General features: G+C 51.2%; 1 long non-coding RNA gene across 2 annotated transcripts; it reads left to right on the top strand.

Moving 5' to 3' along the window:
* Nucleotides 1–31: 31 nt before the first annotated feature.
* Nucleotides 32–21,286, top strand: LOC121663119. Of its 2 annotated transcripts, XR_006015536.1 has the most exons (3): nt 37–930; nt 15,019–15,160; nt 20,633–21,286. It is a non-coding gene; the product is annotated as an uncharacterized LOC121663119 (long non-coding RNA). The 2 variants fall into 2 exon arrangements; XR_006015534.1 differs by having other exon boundaries at nt 32–930; nt 15,019–21,286.
* Nucleotides 21,287–21,605: the final 319 nt, after the last annotated feature.

Raw genomic sequence — 21,605 nt, 5'->3', positions numbered from 1 at the left:
GGATTTGGGAGGCTGGGAAACCTCTGGGTGACAGGAAATTGTGACTCGGGTGTCACACCTGCCGTGATTCAGGTGTCCCACCTGCTGAGGGCTGCTCCCAGGTAGAGGATCCCGGTGGGAAGAGCAGCACCAGGAGCTGTGCTGAGGGAAAAGCTGCTCGCCCACGTGCAGCACAGGCGAGGGATGGGGGAAGGCTCTGCTCTGCCACAACAAACCGGCAGATTAATGGTGAGAGAAGATCCATCATCTACTTCTGTGTTTCCAGTCTCCTTCTGGATGAATGCAGCAGGTTTCTGCCTCAGAAGGGGAAGATTCCTGCTCTATAGCACACCTGCTCTGCTGCTCCAGACTCCTGAGCATCCACCCATCCTCCTCAGCTCGTCGGTGCCAACCTACTTTGTATTAACAGTGATTCAAATGTTAACAGCTGCTGTCCATGTTCGTCAAAAAGCAGCTCAATACAAATATATGATTATTGTATGAGCATTGTATGAAAGGTACTTGGTTGTGTCTTAAGCTAAAATAACAATATACACTTTTATCCAATCCTGATACGTTTATAAATATATTTAAATGGGTATAAATATTTATAAATAGTTTCTGTAATCTTCTGTAATTAGGCTCTAAGCTCTGTGACAGACAGCATCTGTTTGATCTGCGGGTGCTCGCCGTGTGTGCGTGGCAGGTCTCTCCAATGCAAGTGGTGGAGTCAGGAGATGCCTCTGAAGGGAGCCAGCTCCTTCCCTCGGGGGGAGGCAGCCCAGGCCTGGAGCAGGCTTCAGGTGCAGGAAAAGCCGAGCAGAGCTGGGAGATGCAGCCAGAGCAGGGGGATGGAAGGACAAACAGCCCAGGGCTGATGCTGGAAATGCTCTGTGAGTTATTGGCAGCTGGAAGCTGGGCTGGGAGGAAGGAGCAGCCGGCGAGGACGTGGTGGGTGGGAAAAGTGATCATAAACCCTTTTTTATTTCTCCTCATAACTCTCTTTATTTCCTCTCTGTTTGACTGTCGCTTTGAGCTATCCTTGTTCCAGAAGGGAAGGAAGTAACCTAACACAGAGTCAAACAAAACGGGCCCTTTTTGCTCTAAAAGCCTTCTGGGAATGCTCCTGACACTGAGGAAATGGGATAGAATTTCTCAGGGCTGTGGGCAGCTGCTTGGGAACAGCTGATGAGCTTGGTGGCAGCAGGACAGGACAAGCCATGGTCCCACAAAGCCACCAGGAGCTCCCACGGGAGGGACTCGGGTCCCAAAGCAGCTGCTGGGACAGCTGGAGGCCTGTCTGGGCTGCTCCACGCTCACCCTTTTCCAGCTCAGGACCGACTGACATCGCTCAGGAGGCTCCTGGATATCCCTGAACACCCCATGGCAGCACGAAGTGGCAGAGGGGGATCCTCAGACCACCCCCCACAGGGACCCTGGGGTCTGGCAGGACAGAGGGCACCATCCCCTGTGCCAAGGGCTGCGGGTGTTTGGTGAGAGAAACAGAAAGTGGGCACTGCAGAAGTTTTATGGGGATGGCCTTTTTGGCTGGAGAATGTTTTTTTGGGATGAGGACACAGGCCACGCTCTGGGGAGATGCTGCTAAGTGGGCACAAGTGAGATGGGGAGGAGGAGCAGGGGGAGAGGCAGAGTTTGCCTGCTCCAGTGGTGGATCCTGATCCAGTTCAGGTGCTCGTGTGCCAGGCTGTGTCCCTGGCACTGGAGGGATGTCCTGGCTCCCACGGGCACCGCTCTGTCCCCACACTGCACACACTGGGGGTGCTGGATGTGTCCCCTGCCCTTTGTCCGACCAGCCCCGCTGCCTTCCTGCTTCTGGTGTGTGAGAAGAGCCTGTGCTGCCCGTGGGACTGGGGGAAAAATCCTGCTGGAGGAGACAGAGGGATCTCTGCTGTTACCCAGGCTGAGGAAAAGGACGTGGAGAGCAATGGAGAGGTTTCTCTGTGTGGGATGGAGACAATTGCTGGGAACGGCAGGAAAAGAGAAAGTGGAGCAGAGCAGAACAAAGCCAGACTGAAGCGGGAGCCTGGGGCTGTGTAGGAGTGGGAGAACATCCAGCAGAGCTGGACTGGCTCTGCCAAAACCCTGGGAATTGTTCTGACTCCACTCTGGCTCTCCATGTTGAGCCCTGCTCCCGAGCAGGGGCACGGTGCTGCTCTGTGGCAGATGATTGTCATCCCCAATTTCTGTGTTTAAAAATGCAGGAGAACAGACTGAAAGAAAAACAATCAAATTGCCAAGTGCAAAGTTGCAGAGTGATCTTTGCTTTGCAGCTTTGACTTGGGCCCCGGCTGTGTATCTTTAATCTTCCAGAAGTCTTTAATCAGAAGAAAATCTGGCTTATCCCTAAAGCCCAGGGTCTGAGCCTGTGCAGCACAAACAGAATCTTCGGGAGCCTCCAGGAGGGGATGGAGCGGAGACAAGTGGAGATGAGGCTGCGGCTGCCCAGTGCTTCCAGCAGGGCACGGCCCAGCAGCTCTGGGGGCAGGGCACGGGAAGGGATGCTCGAGGCAAGAACGGGGGGAAAATGAAACTCTTGACAGCTGAGAATGGATAAACAGGCCGGGCTTTAATAGGGAAAAGTGAAATGTTGGGAAATGTTGTCTGCACTCACCTGGAGGGGAATTTGCTGGGATTTTTAAGCCTGGATTTATCACAGAATCCCAGGTGGGAAGGGACATTAAAGCTCGTCCCATTCCACCCCTGCCATCACCAGGGACACCTCCCACTATCCCAGGCTGCTCCAGCCTGGCCTCAGACACTTCCAGGGATCCAGGGGCACCCACAGCTGCTCTGGGCAAGCAGAGGCCTCCCCACTGATGTAGGGGTGATGCCGAGGATCTGGGGTTTTTTTAGAAATGGGGCAGTGACTTCCCACCAGTTCACAACAGCTCAGAGAGAACAAGGAGCAAAGAGGAGCAGCCAGTGGAGCCTGTGCTGCTCCTGGGATGGGGGCAAAGCCAGCCCTGCCTTTCCTTTAGAGCTCAGTGCATCTACCTCAGCCCTCGGGACAAATTTTCTTGGCATGGACAAGGCTCTTGCCCCTGCCTTTAAGGAGAGCTGCACACTCGCTTTACAAAGGTTTTCAGGCAGACCCAGCCAGGGTAGGCGGCAGGGCTGGGCTTCCCTTTCCTCCTCTCCTGCCTTGTCGAATGCTCCTGGCAGTTTTCAGCTGTGATAAAAACCTCAGAGGAAATGATGGCACTTGGAAATAATCCTGCTTTCAGCCTAAAACATGGGAGAGGGGAAGGTGCTTGGATTTTCACGACCTTCCTCTGTGTGGTCACACATTCCTGGCTTCCCTGTGGCAAATGTTGGAGTAACCTCCTTCTTTGGGAAGAGCCGTGAGGTTTTGGGGGACGAGGGAGGTTGGGAGCTCCCTTTTAAACTTTGGAATTATCAGCATAAGCTTTCCATTGCTAAAATGTGTTATCTGGTGGTGCTGTCTCTCGTAGATTTATTTGGCACCACAAATGAATCCAGGCAAAGCTGGACGTGTCCATTCTTAGGAGCAGCAATCCCAGCTGAAGTGGGAAATTCTCCAGACGTTTACTTTGGGAAAGGGTATCCTGGATGCCCTTTTGTCCAGCTGAGGAGCTCAGCGTGGGATCTAGGGAGGTTTTATCCCAGCTTTTGGGGTTTCTGTGGAAATCAGAGGGACAAGGTGACCCCAGAGCCCAACCCATGAGAGCCAGGACAGAGCACAGCAGTGGGGCAAGTCCAGGAGAGGGCTGGGTGTTACTTAGTGCAATGAACAATGAATGAACAATTAATATTGGAAAAAGCTGCTGCTCTGTGAGTTTAAACTCAAAACCAAAGCAAAAGGTTGAGGCTACATCAGCACCCACCTGACCAGGTGACCCTTAACCGTAAAACTCATCAAAATCTGGGCCCAAAACCAGCCCAGAACTGGGGAGAATTCCAAAAACTCCATGGAAAAATGGATGGAGACAACCCAGCAGATAATTCCTCCTTGGGACAGCCAGGAGAAGCATTGCCAGGTTTAATCCTGAGCAGGCCACAGGGCTGATTTTAAATGCTGCTATTGAAGGGTTGCTCTGTGAAAGTGTCTCGATGTACTGAAACTCGGTAACGTTGTAGGAGTTTAAAAATAAACCTGCAAAAGTTCATCACAACTTCATTTCAAAAAGGCTCTCCACATAAAAGGGGAGAGGCTTGTTAAAAAGAAATTAAAAGCAGCCACCAAAAGGGTGACATTTTTTCAGGGGACACAGACACTGTTTAAAGATCTTCTATTAGAGGATGAGAGCAAATCTATACAATTATCAAAAGAGACCTTAAAAGGGCAAAAAATTAGCAGTTCTCATTAAAGAGCAGACCAAAGGAGCCTGTCAGAGGTAAAACAGTATCCTTCAAAAAGTGGAAGTCATGTTCAAAGGAGGAAAATGAGAGAAGGAATGTGAGAAGACAAAGCTGTGACAGAGGAGAAAAACCCTTTTTTTGAGAAGGTGTAAGAATCTAATAATAAACCCTAATAAATCTAATAATAAATCCATTTTGCCAACCCCCTCAGCAGCTGTGGAGCCCCAGCAGTGGAGGATCCATCCCAAAATCAGTGATGGCTGGAGGAGGCTGGGGGGAAAATGGGGAAATTGAAAGTATTCCAAGGAGCAGCTGGAATCCACCCCCGAGCCCGAAGGATGTGCCACAGGAAAGGGCCATTTAGTGGTGGTGAGCGAGGAATTGTTAAAAATAAGGTGTTTCCAGAGGAGCTGGAGGTGGGAAATGTAAGGCTGCTTCCAGCAGCAATCCGGGGATGGCCCAGCCCAGCTCTGAGCTGGGCAAACACTCAGGAAAATATAACAGAGACCTCAGGAGGCACAGGAATAACTACGGAATGGTGGGGAAGGGTCACTGCACCAGGAGTTCTTGGAGCCCAGGAGCTTCCAGAGCAAGGGGTGCACGTGGGAAAAGCTTTGGAGAAGTCTTCAGGAGAGGCTCTTAAACAAATGACGAGTGCAGTGTGAAACTGCAGTGTTACAGAGCAAATTCCTCCTCTGTCTCATGGCTGTGCAGGAAACCCAAATTAGGAATAAATCCGCAGAGTGAAAGTGCCAAGAGGAGCACCCGGGGACTCCTCAGATGAGGAGAAGGAAAGGAAAGCAGTTGAACAACGAGGCTGCTGATAATCATTCAACATTCCGAGTTCCTGGTGCAAAGCCACGGCAGGAGCTCACAACAGGACAGGAAAACAGGAGCAAGGTGTGCAAGATCCTGTGGGAGGGTGAAACAGCCCTGAAGGAAGAGCTGGGGCTGTCCAGCCTGGAGAAGAGAAGGGTGTGTGGAGACCTCAGAGCCCCTCCCAGGGTCTGGATGGGTTACAGGGAAGCTGGGGAAGGATTTGCATCAGGAACTGCACGCCAGGACAAGGGCACTGGGTTAAAACTAAAAGAGGGGAAATTTAGATGGGATATTGGGAAGGAATTCCTCCCTTTGAGGGTGGGCAGGCCCTGGAATGGAATTCCCAGAGCAGCTGGGGCTGCCCCTGGATCCCTGGCAGTGCCCAAGGGGACACTGGGGCTTGGAGCAGCCTGGGACAGTGGGAGGTGTCCCTGCTGTAGCAGGGGGTGGAATGAAATAATCTTTGAGGTCCCTTCCAACCCAAACCATCCTGGGATTCTGGGATTTTAGCTGAACCAGTTGCAAGCCTTCACCAAGCTACAACTGCTGAGGAAATGTGGCTTTTTCCCTACATGCCCACATTGCAGGTACAGTTAGAGAAAAAAAAAAATCACCTCAGTGATCTGTGATAGCCTAAAAGTAAATTGAGTGTGAAAACTTTTCAGGGGAGAAGTGTTAAACAAAACAGAAGAGATCAATTTGTCATTGCACAGATCAATATTTCACCTGCTACTTAACTACTGTTTGCAGATCTGTTCCCTCCACTGGAGGAGAAAAAAAAAAAGACAGGGAAAAAAACCCCAGGAAGCAGAAAAGATGGAGAGAGAAGTGGGAAAGATAAGGGCTGAGGAATGCCTCTGCAGGCGGAGAGATTGCGTGTATTGAGACTCTTCACTCTGAGCAAAGTGTGAGTGATGGGCAGGGCTGGCACAGGGGAGATAATTCACAGCTCCTGCAGCTCAGAAAGTGGGATATCACATGGATCAGGACATTCCAAAGGGGCAGGAAGAACCTGCTTGCTTCAGATTTTGTGTCGCCACAGTTCTTCCCCTCAGGACGCTGTCAGGTTTGGATGGGCTGCAGGATAACCAACAGCCCCAGGGAGATGCAGAGAGGTGGTTTGGGCCTCCCCAGCTTCCCCACACCTGCCCAGGTTTGCTTCCCTTAATCCCCTTTCTGGTTTGGAAGATTCCTCTGGGAATTCTTCAGGAATCTCCTGGAATGGGTGGCTTGGGCCAAGCTTTCACTTGAGGATGAGGATGGGGTCTCTTGCACAGGTTCGTGCTTCTCTAATCCCAAAACCGAGAGTCTGCCTCAGTTTGAGGTGGAAACACAGGGTTTTCCTTATGGAGGAGACATTCAGCTGCTTTTCCAAGAGCATTCCCCACCGGACATCCGCTTACCTTCCATCACTGTGAGGGGAGAATGGAGACCTTGGTTGAAATTCTTGAAGAGCCTTGGAGGAAAATGATTTCAAATTCACCTCACGCTGCAGGAGAGCTGCAGGCCTGGAGCAGAGCAGCGCTGGCGGAGCTGTACCCCGGAGGAAGGAGGCATCTGTGGGATCACCCTTCCCTGGGATCCTGTGTGGAGCAGAAGGCTGGCAGGTCATCAAACACAGCCAGGAGAAGAACACAACAGGCCACAGCTTCCAAGAAAATTTCTAACCCCAAGCAGGACTCAAAGCACATTTCCACTGCAGCACTGGGGGGGTGGAAATAAATATATTTTGTATTTCGCTTTCAGTTCTGCCACGTTCAGGTTTAAACCACGGAGCAGTGGTGCAGAAAGGCAGCGGCAGAATCTGTCATTCCGCTGTCCTGAAAATGGTTAAAGCAGCATTTGTTCAAGGTTAAACAACCCAGCAAAAGTTCCTCTTGTGCTGAGTAGAAACAGGCAGATTTTCTGCATGAAAAGGGAAATACATAAAGTTGTGAATGCCTCGCGCTGGAATGGAAATGCGGAGATGCCAATGAGGGGCTGGGAATGGGGAATCAGCGCCGGGAGCGGCCTGGGCCCGAAAATAATTTATTTTCTCCACCGAAATTTATTTCATGGAAAGTCATTATTCTAAAATCAATGTAAACAAACCAAGGGGCAGCCAAGAGCAGCGCTGCAGCTCGGGGGTGGGCACAGAGCACTCAGCTCCAGGGGAAGCTCTGCCTGTGTCCTCCTGGCCTGGGGGACACTAAAAAACATTCCCCCATTTCACCCCCTCTCCCAAACTCCCCACAGTTTCAGCCCTGCTCCAGGCAGGGAGATCATGGAAAAGCTTGAGATGGAAGGGATCTTAGAGCTCATCCATGGGCAGGGACACCTCCCACTGTCCCAGGCTGCTCCCAGCCCCAGTGTCCAGCCTGGCCTTGGGCACTGCCAGGGATCCAGGGGCAGCCCCAGCTGCTCTGGGAATTCCATTCCAGGGCCTGCCCACCCTCAAAGGGAGGAATTCCTTCCCAATATCCCATCTAAATCTCTCCTTTTTCAGCTTAAAGCCATTAAGGATGTGGAGTCCTGTCGTGCATCCACCTCTGCAGGACAATATTAATTCAGATTTAGGGATTTCTAACCACTGGTCGACGAAATTGAGGGGATTTGGGGGCTGAGACCGGGCCAGGGTGCAGAGCAGCTCCTGCCAACGAGCTCTGCATGTGCCAGAGAGATCCCCAGGATCAACAATCCCATCTGGATGCAGGAATTAGGCTGAAGCCCACGGCAAAATCTGCTGGGCCCTCCTCACACATGCAGCAATTTTTAAAGCTCTCTCCACCGCTTCAGTGGAAAGCAGAAATTGCTCAGATTCTGCCCGAAATAAATGCCTTTTGTTTCCCTTCCCTCTTGACAGGAGTATTTATGATGATCACAAAGGAAAGATCACAACACACCCAGGCAAAAAAAAAGGAAGCCGGAGGAATGAGCCGACCTACAGATAATAAGTAACAAATCGGGAAAGGGAGGAAGATAATGGCTGTGATTAGAAATGAGACACTGGGAAATAAAGAACAATGGATGGGAGAAGCAAAAGTATCCATTTAAAAAAAAAATCCATATCCAAATGTGTTCTGGACAACAAGAAAACATTTTAGATTAGGCTGGAACAAAAGAAATTCCAGCAAAATTGCCGTGTTATAGATCCAGGTTTTGATAGGGGCAGGAATGCCATCAATAACGATGCAGATGATGCAGAAGAGCCCAAAACCTGCTCTGGGAAACAATGAAGGGAACAGATTTCCAGCCCTCATCCCCCAGCATTTTCCATCCCAACGGCAGCAGCTCCCAAATTGTTCGCAGCTTAAAAGCTGTGAAGCCGCAAGCTTAATTAAGCGCAATAATTATTAATTTTTAAAAGCTTGCAATTAATTTTTAAACCAGTTTCCACCTGCAAGATCAGCCAAGTTGTTTGGAAATTTGTGGAGGGAAGCCACTAAATATTTTACAAGAATAAAGCTGGTGTCGGGGTGCTGTTAAGAGGGTGAAAAACGGGGCTGGGCACCAGCTGGAGGTGCCACTGTCCCCTAAAGCTTCTCCCCCTCCTTCCTCCCTGCTCCCCTCTATCTTAGGCTGGGTCTATCCTATAAACCCCTCCTCTGTTTTCCCCTTGGAATCAAACCTATTTTTTTAGAAGCTGGGGAATAAAAAGTGTTTCCAAAAGCATTCTGTGATCCTGGGGTTTCTCTCTGCTGCTGGAGTTGATTGTTCTTGTTATTCCAGGAGAAGTTTGGAGCTGTTTAATTTGTTGGCTCGCAACAGGTGGAAGGGGATGCAGAAGGTTTGATGCAGGATTTGTGGGATTAAGGGTGATTTGGGATGTTCAGGGGTTTGTGCGGAACCACAGCTCCAGCAGAATAAAGTTGCAGGGTCCTTAATTAAGTGCCCTTAATTTTATTATAAATCTTGAGGTGCATTGATATTTAATCAGGGAAGTGATGATTCTGCCTCTGCCTGTGAAACCTGAGGGAGCCAAAGGGAAATCCAGGGGACTTGGGTTCAAAATCACTGTTTTTAAGGAATAACTCCCTCGAGCCTTCACAGAATCCCAGGATGGTTTGGGTTGGAAGGGACCATAAAAGTCACCGAGTTCCACCCCCTGCCATGGGCAGGGACACCTCCCACTGTGCCAGGCTGCTCCAAGCCCCAATGTCCAGCCTGGCCTTGGGCACTGCCAGGGATCCAGGGGCAGCCCCAGCTGCTCTGGGCACCCTGTGCCAGCGCCTGCCCACCCTCACAGGGAGGAATTTCTTCCCTCACTGCTGCTGCTACTAAAAAGTGCCAAGTGATTGGGTTTTTTCCACGGGATAAAGCAAAGATTGTTCCTCCCATTTTGCTGGAATAAAATCTGGGGTAGCTCATGCTGTGCATGGATTTCCCCTCCTTGCCCCAAAGGCAGGGAGGGCACTGCGGGTGCCCGGGGTGGGAAGGGCTCTGCTGAGCCGTGGTTTGCAGGGCTGGGAGCAGGATCTGGGTCTGTGGCAGCCTTGGAGACTATTCCAGACACATCTGCCAGGACCACCCCCTCTTCTGACCTCTCTGTGTCCAACCTGGGCGTGCTGAACACATCAGGGTTGGAGTCCTCCCAGTGACCTCTGCAGAACACAAAAACCCTACAAGATTTTCTTTCTGTGTCCTGCGAGTGAAAGCAGAGCTAAAATACAGCTCAGCCTCATCCATGTCCCTGTTCCTCTCAAACAGCAGGCTACAAATGCCTAAATCCCTTGAAAAGTGAGTTCCTGGAAGGTTTTTGAGGTGTTTGGCAGTGGTGATTGTTGTAGGCTGCTTTCAGATTTTTGGGAAAAGTGCAGTGCCTGATGCAGCCTGAACCACCTCCGGCTGTGCTTCCCATTTGCTGGATTTGAAGTTCCCAAACAAGGCAGATCTCAGGTTGTGGAATTGGGATGGGAAAGTGCAGCTTCTGCCACGGTTCTGGATAAACCCCACAGTGAGAGGAGCTCTGCTGCAGGCTCAGATTTGGGCAGAAGGAGCTTCAGTCCAGTGCAACCCAGAGCACCCCACAGCCTGTGGGTTTGGGGTGCAGGTGGAGCCAGGGAGAATCTGCCGGGCTGGAATTGCCAGCAGCAGTCCTGGGGGAGAGGCAGAAGGAGCTTTATCCCCCCATTCCCAGGAGCTGCAGCTGGATCTCCCACCCCAGGGACACTCAAGGGCAGGATGAGGGATAAATCCTCAAAAACCTGGGTAACAGCTTGCTGGGGAGAGGAAAAGCAAAGGGTGAATTTGCTGCAGTCAAGGTTTCACAGAGAAGGGCCTCGAGTTGGAGGCAGGTATACAGAAATACAAGGAATCCATTTTTTAATGGATTTGCTTTAGACTTCTTCCCAAAAGCTCGGAGTAATCCAGGGAACAAGGTAACAAATTGTTGGTATGTTTGTAGAGCTGGGCAGGGCTGAGGTCTGGTGGAACCGGGGCTTGGGAGGTGAGGAATTCTGCAGAGAAGCTTCCATTTCCTCCTTCGTGGTTATCATCAAACTCCAATTGTTTTTTTTCTAACTCGGTGTTTATTCCCTGGGGCTCCTGCCCTGCTCCAAAGGCAGGGAAGGGGCTTTTCCTGGAGGCTTTTTCCAGAGGGCTTCCAAGATTGAAAACCAACCTGAGGGACAGGACCATCCTGCTGGCAAAGATCCTTTCTTTCTGTCTCGCTCTGATTTTCCATCACTGAGGAGGTTCAGGTGCTCTGATAACCCCAACTCCGCAGTTTTGGGCTTTCCCCATGGGGTTTGCAGATGGGAACAGGCACAGAAATCCTGGGAATGAGACATCTCCGGGAGCTCCAGGCTTTGCTGCTCCTCCAGCCCTCCAAGGTAAATGGTGGCAGCACCGATATTGAGCAGGGGCTGTTTGAGATGTGGAGGCTGCCGTCCATCAGAGGTCAGGTTTTATGGGATTTTGGCCAACTGGAAGCTCCCTGTGTTTGCATCTCCCCCTGGATGTCAGCGTTTTCCTGGTTTCTGTGCCAGTGCCAGCAGAGGCTGAAGCTTCCTGGGATTTTGGCTGTTTGAGGGGGATCTTTCCCAAGGCTGGAAACAGAGACCCTGAACCCCTACCCAGGCCTTTTCCAGCCCCTCTGGCTCCCAGGCTGGAGAAACCTGGATCCACACCTCAGACAGGGCAAAACTATGTGAAACAAGCAGGAAAACCCCATTTTGGGGACAGACCCCTGAGGGCAGCAGGAATCTGTCCCGTCTCTCCTCCATGGTACCTGGCTGACTTTGCATGTGCAGCCAGAGCTCCCGGGCACCTGGAGGAGGGAATTTTCAGCATCCATGATGCTCTTGCATGTTCCCAGCGTGTTTCCTGCCCTGGGAAATGCTGGATTTGCTCCAAACCCTGAACACTACAGGTTTGGGTCCTGCCAGGGAAGTCAGCCCTCTGGGTGACAGGAAAAGGTGTTTCCTCAACCTCAAGGTGTTTTTCCATGTCCTTGGGAGCGATAGCAGAGCTAAAACAGGTGGATCAGAAGCCTTTGCAGAGGAAGAGTCAGGTTTCCAAGCTTTGGATTTCAGGTTTATTTCAAAAATCCCTGTCTGAGGGGAGGCAGGAGTATTCCATGAACAGTTCAGTGTTGTCCAAACCAGGAATTCTCCTTTTAATATAACCACCACAGACCCCCCGGAGCAGCCCTGCCGTGCTCCCTCCTCGCAGGAATTGCCAGGACACCTGGGGAGCCAAACACCGGATTGGGAAGCCACCTCTCCATCTCCACTGAGGCTCTTTTCCCAGCTCATTCCTTGTCAGGCCCTGTTTGCATCCCGTGTTTTCTGCCCACTGATTGTTGCTGTCAGCTTGCTCTTATCCCATTTCTTATATAGGCTGCTTTATTTGGTTTTATTGCTTCTTTCACCTCTTATCTCATCAAGGTGCATTTCTTCATTGCTTTTGTGATCAGCGTGGCTTTTTGGAACACATTTAGGGCATCTTTTAAAAGGGTCTTCAACAACTCCAAATTAATCACCCCAATCATTCCGATAATTTTCCTGCCAGTCCCTGAATGTTTTCAGCAGGGCCTTTCCCCACAGGTACCCGAGTCCAGGCAGGGACTGTGTGTAGGCAGAGCAACAAAATCAGGGCCTGGGGGATGGAAAAGGGATTTTGTTCGGTGATCAGCTCACCCCAGTCCATTGGAAAAGGGGCTGAAGCAGCAAGATTTGGAAGATAAGGAATAGTTGGAGCTGGAAAACAATCGGGGCATGTTTGCGAAGCTTTGAGGGTGTGTGGTGAGGAGCCACCCAGGATGCCCCAGGAGCTGTGCCTGGAGCCACCACAGCTTGGAGTCTCCTTATCCCCCTCCAGCTACACAAAACTGGAGTCAATCCCTCTCCATCTCCTTGGGTACAGCTTGGGAACGAGGAGGAAAACCCTGCTCCTTTGGGAGAGGTCCCCAAAACCCCCAGCCCGTGGGTGCAGGCAGAGGAGCAGCGTCAGGAGATGCTGACGGCTGGCTCCTGCCTCCTGCCTCTTTCTAAGAGAGCACAGAAACCCTGATTTTCCTTGTTTCCATTCCCAACAAACCTGCAGGTTGGCACTTGCCCTGGAGCCAGGGATGTGCCACGGTGCCGTGCTCCTGGGAGTGTCTGGAGCCCAGGAGTGCTGGCTCTGTGTTCCAGGCTGACACTGCAGGGCTCTGTCGTTGCTTTCCTACCACTCTGTTGTGTTCCCAGAGCATCAGCATGAAGAGAAACATGAAAGCAGGCGATTTATAATGATGTTTAAAAAAATAAAAGGCAAAATAACGGAAATTATGCACATCATTAACCCCAAGTGCTGCTCTGAAATGGACACAGGTCCTGCAGGAAAATCATCTGGAGGTTGTGACAATTTTCCCTGTGGTGCTGGAGGAGTCCTGTGGCTGCTTCTCCTGAGGTTTGGAGCTCTGTTAACACAGGAGCAGCAGCATCCCGTGCCTATCCCTCCCTGGGGCCGTGGTGGGATGTCTACGGAGGGGCTGCACTGTCCCAGGAGTGCTCCTGCCCCACCAGGAGATGTCCAGCAGGTTGGGCAGCATAGATGGGGTTCCTTGGGCTGTGGTGGACAGGAATCTGTGGTGGACACAAACCTGTGGTGGGCATGGACCTGTGGTGGACAGGGACTTGTGGTGGACGTGGATCTGTGGTGGACAGGGACTTGTGGCGGATGTGGACCTCTGGCGAACATGGACCTTTATGGACACAGACTTGTGGTGTCCATAAAGGACAGTGGTGGACACACGCCTGTGGTGGACAGGAACCTGTGGTGGACACAGACTTGTGGTAGACATGGGCTTTTGGTGGACAGGGACCTATGATGAACAGGGACCTGTGGTGGACACGGACTTTTGGTGGATGTGGACCTGTGGTGGACAGGGACATGTAGGGGGGCAGGGGGACAGGGGAGCTCCACACCTCCCCAAAGTGCCCCTTGTCCCCTCTGGCCATGGAGGAACCCCACAAGCCCAGCTCAGGTCCCTCACTTTGATGTCCAACGTTTCCAAGGGGAATCCCAGGCCACGTGGATTTTTTATTCTCGATTTCCAAGGAATATAAAGGAGGGGAGCGGGAGGGAACTGGTGTTGGATGTCTCCTCCCTTCCAATTCCTCCCCTTTCTTCCTGCTCACTCCTTTCCCTCTTCAAAGAAGAAAGAGTCACTTTAAACTCTTTCATCAGCTCACCCTCATCAAAGGCAAGTGGGGTCAGCCTGAGTGGGATTTCCCAGCCCCCTCCCATCTCCCAGATTCCTAAAGCAGCTTTAAAGTGCCTTAAACCCTTCCTGCGTAGAATTTTTCCATGCAAAAATTAGACCTCATAAAAATAAATAATTCCCAGAGGAAATTTCAATTTGATTACAAATATTGACTTGCTTGAGGAAAGCTTTTTTTAAACAAAAATCCATTTGGAATCAACATTTTCAAATTAAACATGCACGTTTGCTCTGTCAGAGTACTTAACTTGGAAAAATCCCAATTTTCTTTCCAGTGGTTGGGGATTTTAGGAGTTTCTCCCACCCATATTTTTTTTCGGCGAGAGCTGAACAAAAGCGAGGCCTTGAAATCGGGCGAAGTCGGGAAAAGATTTGTTTTCATTTTGAGGGATTAAAAAAAATGCAACGTGAAATGTTGTAAATCATTTTCATGATTTACAAAAAAAAAAACCCCACAAATGCAGAAATATGGGGATTAAAGCTGGAGCTCCAGGAGATGCCTGAGCTGCAGAAGCACCAGGCAGAGCTGACACAGTGGCTGCTGCAGCTCCGATGTCACTTGGATGATCCCCATGACCCCACTGCTCCCAATTCCAGCACTTTGGGAGGGGTTTTGCGTAGATTGGCAGCCAGGAGACGTGGAAGGGGAGCAGACAGGTGGGAAAAACTTGGTGGTTCAGCAGCTGAGGGGTGACATCAAGCTGTGCATGGGCGCTCCAGCGTTTCTGGGTTGAATCCAGAGGCTCCATCAGCACTCAGGCCCACAGACAATTGTGCAGAATCAGGGAATCCCAGAAAGGTTTGGATTGGAAGGGACCTTTAAAATCATCCCATCCCACCCCTGCCATGGCAGGGACACCTCCCACTGTCCCAGGCTGCTCCAAGCCCCAATGTCCAGCCTGGCCTTGGGCACTGCCAGGGATCCAGGGGCAGCCCCAGCTGCTCTGGGCACCCTGTGCCAGGGCCTGCCCACCCTCCCAGCCAGCGATTCCTCCCACATATCCAACCTAATCTTCCCTTTCAGTTTGAACCCCAGGTGCCCAGTTCAGTGACCAGGATGACCAGTATGGGTCACTGAACCCAGTTCAGGCTCCGCACCCAGCAGCACTTCAGACTCCCCTTCTGGTGTCCAGCCCTGCTCGACAAAGTTAAACCCAACTGCTCCCAATGGGAAATTCTGTTGTGTTTTCCCCCAGACTCCTTCTGTGCTTTCTGGGATCCCTCTGCTCCTGGAAACGGTGGAGCTGAGCTGAAACATTTGGGAAGCCTTCCCCACTCCAGGACAGGAAGCACTCAGGTGTGAACGTGCTGCTTTTGCCACTTTATGGATTAAAAAAGGTAAGAATAAATCAACTTAATTCGTGCAATGTAGGAGCCATGTCAGGGAGAGGGGCAGATTTTTCTTAGTGCAAGAAGAGCCCGGTATCCTGCTGATTTTGGGAGAGGAAGGAAGAAGAAGGAGCTGGAGGAACAGCAACTTTCTTATGTGAAAATATTTCCACGCATTTGTCCTGGGAGAGGTACTGAGGGGGCCCAGCCTTCAGCCACTGCCTCTGCCAAAGTAAAACACACCCATTAATTTTAAAAAAATCAATATCAGCATCAGAAGTGACCCTGGCAAGAGCTGGGGACTCTTCTGGAGCCTGAATCAGGGGGCAGAGGGGTTGAGGGGGTCCCCAGCAGTTCCTCAGCGCCTGGCTGAGGGTGAGGCAGCTCCGGCAGAGACACTCCAGGGATGAGCTGGAAGTGACTCCAGACACTGGAAGAGCTTTTAAGGAGCACTTTGTTAATAAATGCACACGAGCAATGGCTGCTAACAAACACAGGAGCCCTGGGACGCCAGGCCTGCCTGCCCTGCCCGTGTCCCCACAGCCATTAGGCCCAGCGGGAGACGCGGGAGCAGCGCTGCCGGCAGGAGAGCCACACTCCCACGTCAAGGCAGGAAAACAAATGCTGAACGGTTTTCTGTGCAGTGTCAGCTCCTTCCCAGCCCTATCTCAGCAGGTCCAGCAGTGCCTGAGCCTGCTTTACCCCACAGTGGCCTAGCAAAGCCTGAGGAGCCGCCGCGCCCCCCACACCTGCTGCTGGCCCCTCTCTGTTTGCTCTGAGGTTCCTCGATCCTTTTCCCAAATAATTGTGTTTAAACATCCCATGCAGACATGATGAAGCTGTTCAGGACAGCGGATGTTGCCAATGAGGACAACTTCTCTTCAGGTTAATTAATCATTTGTAAGCTGACCTTTGGGGGGATGAATTATTCATCAGTGCTCCTCAACCAACACAACACAGAATTTTCATCCAGCATTTTTTGTTCAAACTTTTCCATTTTTCCATAGCTGAGGGACAGGGAGAGCCATGCCCCTGGCTGGCACCTCTGTGTGCGATGCTCCTGCTTCCCCCCATTTAAACCACAGCCAGGCTTAGGTTGGACCAAAGCCCAACCACTGCTGCTCTTCCCTACCTGTATTTCTTCCTTAAAGCCTGGCTGACCTTAAACTCTCTTGAAGACTCCTCTCCAGGAGCTTGACATTTAAAAGTGCAGTGACAGAAAATAACTTCGTCTAAAAATATGTGTAACTTATTTACCAGCAACCAGGAGAGGGGGAGAGGAATTCAAATGAAGACATACATTTACATCACACCGCTGGCTCTGACTCCTCCTGGGGGAAAAACTGCTCCCTGGGGATTCCAGGCCTTTCCCCCACACCAAAACCTGGGAATGGCTGAGTGGGAATAAGGAGAGAAGGGAGAAAAGGGATCCATCCCCAGGTACCTTTCCCCTACATCCAAACCGGGAACTGGCTGAGCAGGAGCAGGGATAAGGAGAAAAAGGATTCTCATGTGCCTTTCCCCACATCCAAACCGGGAAGTGCCTGAGCAGAAATAGGGAGAAGAGGGATCTCCATATGCCTTTCCCCACATCCAAACCCAGGACTGGCTGAGCAGGAGCAGGGACAAGGAGAAAAGGAATCCATCCCCAGGCACCTTTCCCCCACATCCAAACCTGGGACTGGCTGAGCAGGGACAAGGAGAAAAGGGATCCCCATGTGCCTCTCCCCCACATCCAAACCTGGAAGTGCCTCAGCAGAAACAGGGATGACGGGAAAAGGGATCCATCCCCATCCACCTTTCCCCCACATCCAAACCCCGGACTGGCTGAGCAGGAACAGGGACAAGGAGAAAAAGGATTCCCACGTACCCTCCCAGGCTGCAGGGAGGGGCAAGACTCCAGTTTTGGGGTAGCCAAGGAGCTGATTTAACATCCCACAGCCTCCAAAAGTGGGATGCAGGAAAAGAGAAGCCACTGTTTATTGGGAGAACATCTCGTGCATCATTCTTTGTCAGATTACAGAAATGAAGAAGGAAAAGAGAGAGAGAAAAGAAATCAAGGACAAAACGCAGCACAAATCCGGGAGCTCAGTATTGGAAACCTGCTCATTTCCACAGGGAAAAGCCTTCTCCACCCCAAGTCCCCCCAGGAGAGAGCAGCTCCTGCCCAAACAGGCTCCTCACCCCCTTCCCCACCCAAAACTCCAGCGCAGCCCTGGGGGATTCTCCTGAACGGGAGGCGTTCATGTATCTTTAATTATTGTTTCAGCCACATAAATCCATGCAGAATTAAAATTCATGATGGTTCTAGGGTACAAGTGCAAACAATTTGTTCGGTAAACTTTGCTCTAATTGGCATTCTGAAAATTTCCTGTTAATCGAGCCCCCTGGGCTCGGTTTACCAGTGTAGCTGTGCCTGGGAATGTCGGTGCTTGGAGGGTGCACACGCCAGCGCCGCTTTCAAGGGTCTTTAGACGACATTAACTCACACACTTTGTCCTCACGTTAATTTGCAAGTAATTCTTTAACAACCTTCCGTGGCCCTGTCTTTTATCTCGCTGCTTCATTACTCCAGGCGAGCGAGAGCGTTTGTTAAACCTGAGACTAAATCACGCCGGGAAACAGCCGGGAGCCGAGCGTGGAACATCCCCGAGGGCAGCTGGAATTCCTCCCTCTGGGAGACGCCTTTCCAGCAGCTCTTGACTCCACGTGGCCGCAGGAGACACAGAAAGATGTTTGTGCCAGCACGGGAACCTCAGGAGTGTGGGGCAGGGACCCCAAAAACAGGGACAAGGAGGTGGGGACACCTTGGTCCTCCTGAGCCGGGGATATGAAGGTCCTGAAGAGCCAAGGCATGGGCAGAGCTGCTTTCCCAGCCCATCTCCACGTGCATGCAGAACAACAGGAGATGCCAGAGCCCCACTTCCCACACGCGATCCAACACGGGAAAATTGGCCAGCTCTGGATCCCTTTCCCCCAGGGAACTCCTTCTGCGCTCAGTCCCAACCCCGGGTCACCGCCGGGAGGATTGCAGGAGCTTTCAGCCACCCCCTCCCTTCAGCTCTGCAGCGTTATCAGGCCAGCCCTTAACTGGCATCCCAAGAGATTGGGGAATAGGAGAAGCTTTGGATCACCTGAGCGTCCCTTCCCAGCGGCACAGCGAGGCGGGCTGATAGAAATAACAAAATAATGAGCAGCTGACAGCCATCAGGGCTGTGCTGGAGGAGCTCTCCTGGATGGGAATGTGCAATCAGGAAAGGCAGGAGAACTGGCAGCTCCCAGAAGACGCCAAAGATGGTGCACAACAACAAACTGCTTCCCGGGAAAGCTGATAAGGAGCATAATTAGATGGCATTACAGCGGCAGCAGGGCCTGGAAGCTGGGAAGAATCGTGTGGAGAGTGGGAACAGGCACATTCCTGGGGGAAAAAGAGGGATAATACGGGTTCACAGACAGTGGGAGCTGCTCACAAGGTTTTGGAGGCAACCAGAAGGACCTGCAGATAAATCAGATGTAAAATGAGAACAGGAAGATGTGGAGGGCCCTGAATGCCTGGGGAGGGAGAACGGACCGAGCGTTCCAAGCAGGGATTTGTTCCATCTCCATTGCTTCAATCTTTATCCAAAGGTTAATTGTGGATGAAACCGAATGAAACAGCTTTGAAGGGAACTGTGGGGAAGGCCAGAGGAAGGGAAGGAGTTTGGAGCCATTTGGATGTGTCAAATGTATTCAAAATGAGAGGCACCCGGAACATCGAACCCTTGGTGGTTATCTTCAAACTTGATGAAGGTGCAGAGGTCCCTGGAGATGAGAGAAGCACCTCTCTTTGAAGAGGAGACTTAATATTAAAAAAAAAGGTTAGAAAAAACCCTGAATAATCATCTTAATCTAAATTCCCTGAAAGAGGCTGGAGGAAAGGCTTAAATGAGCAACTTGTAAAAGGATGAATAAAATCAAAGAACATGGGTTTGTCAAGAGCCAGTCATGTCAACCCAATTTAATTTCCTTCTTTGATAAGGGAACAGGAGGACCTGATGATAGGGAGCAGAAAACACACGAGTGGGGAGGACTTTTGCATTTTCCCACTGAAAAAACACCCTCTAAATCCAATCAGAGCCCAGCTGGCAGAGAAACCACTCCTGAAGAGAAGAGATCAGGGGACAGGGAGGCTCTCCAGCCCCCACCTTGGCTCTAGAGGAGGGGCCGTCACCCTTCCTGTCCATCCTGCCTTTCTCCAGCCTGGTGATCCCCAGCTTTGCCCAGGAAAACTGAGACTAAACCCTTGTTATGCTGATTTTTAGCTTCTTGTGCTGGTTTATCCTTCATTTCCCCACACCAGCAGCATCCCCATGAGCGTTTCAGTAGAACCACCTTGATGCAGCTCTATCCCATATTAACCCGGGATAATGCTGGCATGGAGCCGGGCAGATGCTTTTGGTGGTGCTTCAGTGACTCCAACCCGTTTGGAAAAGGTGCAAATCCCTACAAAAACAGCCTGGGAAGGCTGAGTGGGAGCGTGGAGGCTCTTCTGCTCCACCTCGGGATGGACAGATGGACTGAGGGATGGGGACTCCTGCACGCCCCAGCCAGGGGCTTTGGGAGCTGCAGGAGTGGCTGCTGCAGGATGGCAGGAGTGGAAGCTTTTGATATAGTTTCAAACAGTGTGTAATTATCAGGTAGCTGAAAATTAGCCCATCTGTGCCTCTGGAAAAGACAATGGGAAGTTGTGTGTTACTAATGGCTGAAAAGCGCTGGCAGCACAAGACAGGAAATTCTCAGGCAACTTTTTTCTGCAGGTAATGTAATTACACGGCATAATCCCCAAATCTCCTGACTTTTTGGAGGGGTTTGATAAAAGCTTAGGAGGTCTTCATCTCCCTTTCTGCTTGCTCTCCTCGCTGCGGCAGCACAGCTCTGGGGATTGTGGGCCTGCCTGGGCAGCAGCAGATGTGGGTGACACAAAACTGCCTTCAAACACCCAGCTAAAGACAATCTCAGGTTTTGCTAAAGCAGATTGTAAATTCCCACCTGCCTGTGGCACAGCCTCGCTCTCTGAATGCAGAGCACAGAGCTTGTAACATAATTTTGGGTAAAATCTCCTCGCCCGTAGAGTCGGTCAGGGCCTGATCCAGGTCAGTGCACACATAAGCAGCAGCTTGGGTCAGATTTAGAACCCCTTTTGTTTCCTCTGCTTTTGGGCCTTGCTGATGGGGAAAAAAAAAAAAAACAAAATCCCCCAAGCCCCCTGATTTCTTTAAATGGCTCGAGGATCCGGTGATGAGGTCTTTGAGGGTCGGTGAAGCAAAGCTGGAATGGCACAAACCTCATGCAAACAGTCCAGGCAGGGTAAATAGCTGATGATTTTTTATATTCATACTTTTGTCTGAGGAATAACTGAGAGCAAATTGCTTTTCCCTTGCCTAGTTGGAATTATTCAGAGGGGTTTTTTCTGCTGATTTTTGCTATTCTCCCTTCCGAGAGGTTCGCTGCCGAAGACAGCTCAGCCCTGAATGGAAAGCAAACGTTGCCTTCACCTTCAGTGAACTCTGAAAGGATTGATTTTCACCAGGCATGAAAGAAAAGCTGGGAAGTGACAGCTCGTGGACTTTGGGGAGGGCGAACGTTGCCGTTTCACGCCCGTTGGTGCAGCAGGACTCGGGGCATCCCAGCACACGTTCGACAGAAGCTCCTTGGGCTCATCCAGCCCCAGCCTCTCCCACGCGGGAGGTCCTGGCCCGGCAGACGCTTTAAGCAGCACAGAACGGGGAGGAAAACGATTCTTGCTGGCTTTTGTCTGGTAATCTGAGGTCAGGAAAGCAAAGTGCTTCCTCTCAGCTCTCCCCAGCGCCGTGGTGGGAAATGCAGCCAAGCTCCAGCGCCGAGAACAAAGCCAGAGCTGGCACAAACACAGCAGCTCCTTAAATGAATTTGCCATGAGCCGGAAGGGCTGCAAACTGAAGCGAAGATAAGCCCCTTAGCATTTCCCTTCTTTAATCCCAGCCTCATAAAAGCAGAGATGTGTACCTATTCAGCGGGCTTTATACAGAGGCAGGTATTTCATTTACCCAAAAAACCCCTGGATCGGATAAATTATTAATGTTATTTATAAAGGCAATTCTGCCATTCAGCAACTTCTTTTGGATCCCTCCGCTTAATCTCGCTGCTTAGCATAAGATACACTCCAGTTAAAAGGCAAAATCACATTCCCTTACAAGGCCTGCAAAATAAGGGAGCGCTGAGGTGCCTGGAAAAGGGTTGTAGTTGAAATTCTGCTCGAAAGATTAATGCATTTATCAGTGGCAAACATAAGCCCTGATTTCCCCTTGCTCGTCCCCTCCCTGCGTGAGGATGGGGCCTCGCTCACCCGCAGCAAGAGCTGGTTAAGCTGCTCAGTGACACGCTGGTGCTTCCAGAGCCTCTGTGAGGCTGCCTGGGGGCTGGGTGGAGCCCTAGG

Source organism: Corvus kubaryi, unplaced genomic scaffold (assembly GCF_017639235.1).
Source record: "Corvus kubaryi isolate FWS band 111438036 unplaced genomic scaffold, C.kubaryi_AGA036_p1.0 128, whole genome shotgun sequence".
Lineage (NCBI taxonomy): Eukaryota > Metazoa > Chordata > Aves > Passeriformes > Corvidae > Corvus > Corvus kubaryi.
The sequence above is the reverse complement of the archived record's forward strand: the minus strand, read 5'-3'. Positions and strand labels throughout refer to the sequence as shown.